Raw genomic sequence first — 4,263 nt, 5'->3', positions numbered from 1 at the left:
TTATAATTCTGCTGAGAGTGTGTGGATAAGGGTCGAAGTCCAGAAACAGGATTCCTGGATGCTTTTGTTTGCAACCTAAGGTGAGAATGGGAACTTTTGGAGAAGGGTAAAGTAAATATTTTCTGGGCATATGGGTCCTACAAGTCAGAGAACCCAAAGCAACATGTATTTTCCTTTACATCAAATGCAGAAAATTCTAACATTGATTTAACTTTACTTACCTCCCTATGTTGGCTTTGGTTATGCCTCTTAGCTGTAGCATATAAAAACTCTTCATATAACCATATAACCATACTCAAAATATGAGGAGGAAGACTCTTATGTTCGTTCCATTAACCTTTCACTTTCTGGACAATTCTGCACTGCAGATATATATAAATCTAGCAACTCTTTTATATGACAGCCCTTCACATATTTAAGACAGTTATCATTTTCTCATTAAGTCTTCTCCCCCCGCCTTTTTTTTTTTTTTTTTTTTTTTTGATCTTCAAAGCTTCTTGGGACCAGAATAAAAGAACATCTGTGATAGAATAACTTGATGGGCATTATATTCACCCCTACAGGGGTCAGTGAAAATACTGGCTTTTTATTTCAGAAAATACAAAACTTTTCTTGACAAGTCTTACTTTGGAGTCTTTGTTCTCCAAACAGGCAATAAGATTAAGAAAAAGAAGAAAATGGTATGTAATGGGTGGCTTATCCAGTTCAGAACCTCTCCTAGGTATGCTATTTCCTGATTCCTTTTAAGTTGTTCCAGCACTGGAGCTGGAAACATACAGCAGGAGACCAAATAGGTGAATGTGGAATCTAGAAGTCAGTCATAGTGTCTGCCCTGAGGTTTGAGTAGAATAAAGGGAACTGGCATTGGTCTTGCCAGATCTCACAGTACTTTCTATTGAGAAGACATTGCTAGAAAGTCCATAATAGATTATTTGTATTAGCAGAAAGAAATCCACCAGCCCCCAGTGACTTACGCACTCCGACTGCAATCTCAGTTTTGTAATAATAAGTTTGGGGTGCAATGAAGTGGAAAAAATAGAGGTAGAGAGATGTGAGTAAGATAAAAACAAAGCATATTTTCTTGACCTTGAAAGATCTGGAGCCCTTTTTCCTGAGCAGAATTTAAAAGGATAGGAAATGTATTCTAGCTGATACAGAGGAAGAATAATAATCTAGAACAAATACTGCTAATGTCCATACTACCCAAAACAATCTACACATTTAATGCAGTCCCTATCAAAATACCAACAGCACTTTTTCACAGAACTAGAACAATCCTAAAATTTGTATGGAACCACAAAAGACCCTGAATAGCCAAAGCCAAAGAAAAACAAAACTGGAGGTATCACAATTCCAGATTTTAAGTTATACTACAAAACTGTGGTAATCAAAACAATATGGTACTGGCACAAAAACTGACACATAGATCAATAGAACAGAATAGAAAACCCAGAAACAAATTCATAATTATATGGTCGATTAATATTCAACAAAGGAGGCAAGAATATGCAATGGGAAATTTTGTCTTCAACAAATTGTGTGGGGAAAACTGGACAGTTACATGTAAAAGAATGAAACTGGACCAGTTTCTTACACCATACACAAAAATAAACTCCAAATGGATTAAGGACCTAAATGTGAGACCTGAAACCATAAAAATCCTTAAAGAGAGCACAGCCAGTAATTTCTCTGACATTGGCCGTAACAACATCTTTCTAGATATGTCTCTAAAGCAAGGGAAACAAAAGCAAAAATAAACTATGTTTGATTGGGACTACATCAAAATAAAAAGCTTCTGCACAGCAAAGGAAACAATCAACAAAACTAAAAGGCAACTCTCTACTGAATGGGAAAAGATATTTGCAAATGACACATCCAATAAAGGGTTAGTATCCAAAATATATAAAGAGTTTATACAACTCAACACCAAAAAAAAATAATAATAAATAAATAATAATAATCCAATTAAAAATGGGCAAAAGACATGAATAAACATTTTATCAAAGAAGACCTATAGATGACGAACCGACACATGAAAAGATGCTCAACATCACTCATCATCAGGGAAATGTAAACCAAAATCACAATGAGATATCACCTCACAACTGTCTGAATGGCTAAAATAAAAAACACAAGAGGGGCGCCTGGGTGGCTCAGTTGGTGAAGCATCCGACTTTGGCTCAGGTCATGATCTCATGGTTATTGGTTCAAGCCCCACATTGGGCTCTGTGCTGACAGCTCAGAGCCTGGGGACTGTTTCAGATTCTGTGTCTCCCTTTCTCTCTCTCTCTCTCTCTCTCTCTCTCTCTCTCTCTGTCCCTCCTTTGCTCACACTCTGTCTCTCTCTCTCAAAAATAAATAAATATTAAAAATTAAAAAAAAACACAATAAACAACAAGTGTTGGTGAAGATGTGGAGAAAATGGAACCTTCATGCACTGTTGGTGGGAATGTAAACTGGTGCAGCCACTGTGGTGGTTCCTCAAAAAATTAAAAATAGAACTACCCTCTGATTCAGTAATGACTCTACTGGGTATTTACCCAAAGAATATGAAAACACTAATTTGAAAGGATATATGTACCCCCTATGTATACTGAAGCCTTATTTATAATAGCTAAATTATGGAAGCAACCCAAGTGTCCATTGATAAATGGATAAAGAAGATGCGGTACATATGTACAATGGAATATTCAGCCATAAAAAGAATGAAACTCTGCCATTTGCAACAACATGGTTGGAGCTAGAGACTATAATGCTAAGCAAGATAAGTCAGAGAAAGACAAATACCATATGATTTCACTCATATTGGAATTTAAGAAACAAATGAACAAAGGGAAAAAAAGACAACCCCCCAAAACAAACTCTTAACTATAGAGAACAAACAGATGGTTATCAGAGGGGAGATGGGTGAGAGGATGGATAAAACAGGTGAAGGAGATTCAAGAGTACACTTATCTTGATAATGATAAGCACTAATATATAGGATTGTTGCATTACTATATTGTACACCTGAAACTAATATAACACTGTATGTTAAATATACTGGAATTAAAATAAATTCTAAAAAAATTTTAAGTTAAAAAAAAGAGTAATCCCCTATGTGGAAGGGAGAAGAACAGTGGGAAGAGAAGAGCAGGCAGCAGTCTTAATGATGTAGACCACCATCATCTCTAATACAGGCCTTAGTACTGCTGTGCACCAAGAAGACAATAAACACATGAACAGAAGAGTTTATAATTGTTGTCAAAGAACATTCAGAGAAGTGTAAGGAAGGAGCATTCTCTCTCTGCCTTTCAAGATCTTTCTGCTAGACTAAGAATTAAATTTACACAAGACCAATTAAAAAGGGGAGAAAACCCAAAGTTTTATTGTTATGTATGCAGAGACCCAATAATGAAATTGAGACATAAAGAAATGACCAATGCAGGCAGTTTTTATGCTTCTTAGACAAAGACAATAAATTTGTGAGGAATTGACAGGATCTAAAAAATGCTTGGGAGTTGTTTTTTTTTTTTTTTTTTTTTTTTTAAATTTATTTTGAAAGAAAGAGATAGAGCATGAGCAGAGGAGGGAAAGAGGGAGGGACAGAGAGGAGACAGATCCCAAGCAGGCTCCGTGCAGTCAGCACGGAGCCCAATGTGGGGATTTAACTCAAATTGTGAGATCATGCCCTGAGCCAAAACCAAGAGTCTGATGCTTAACTGACTGAGCCATCCAGGCGCCCTGGAAGCTTTAATTAGTGATGAATTCTAAGTAGAATTTGGGCTGAGGTAGTAGATTAGTAAAAAAGCAACAAGGTTTATTTCTACAGCTTTCTCAGTTTTTAAGTTCCTACTTCTTACTACCTTTCACATGGGAGGTTTATTTCCTGCTTTCAGGGGTACAGAGGAGAGCCTGAGTGTCCTTGCTCCAAGTAGCTTTAATTCAAAATAATCAGTGTGCCATTGTGGTACAGTTTACCCAGCCTGCCCTTGCTCCCTACAGGAGTAAGGAATCTGAACAGAATGTATTGGTGTGCCACATATAGGTTAGATGGCCTGGTTTTCCTTCTTTTCTCTCTCCTGGGGATTTAAAATGCTACCCTGTGCTTCTCTTTTGCAATCCTGGTGCTTTTCCGTAGGAGGGGCATGCCTGGATCTTCAGAACACGTTAGAATCCACATTCATCAGAGGTGCCAAGTTTTTCTCAGCTACTCTAAGTCACCTTAGATATTAGCACCAGAGCACTCCAAAATATTTTGCCCACCAGGACAGTTGAGGTTTT

The sequence above is a fragment of the Panthera onca genome, chromosome B3 (assembly GCF_046562875.1).
Source record: "Panthera onca isolate mPanOnc1 chromosome B3, mPanOnc1 haplotype 2, whole genome shotgun sequence".
Taxonomy (NCBI): domain Eukaryota; kingdom Metazoa; phylum Chordata; class Mammalia; order Carnivora; family Felidae; genus Panthera; species Panthera onca.
The sequence above is the reverse complement of the archived record's forward strand: the minus strand, read 5'-3'. Positions refer to the sequence as shown.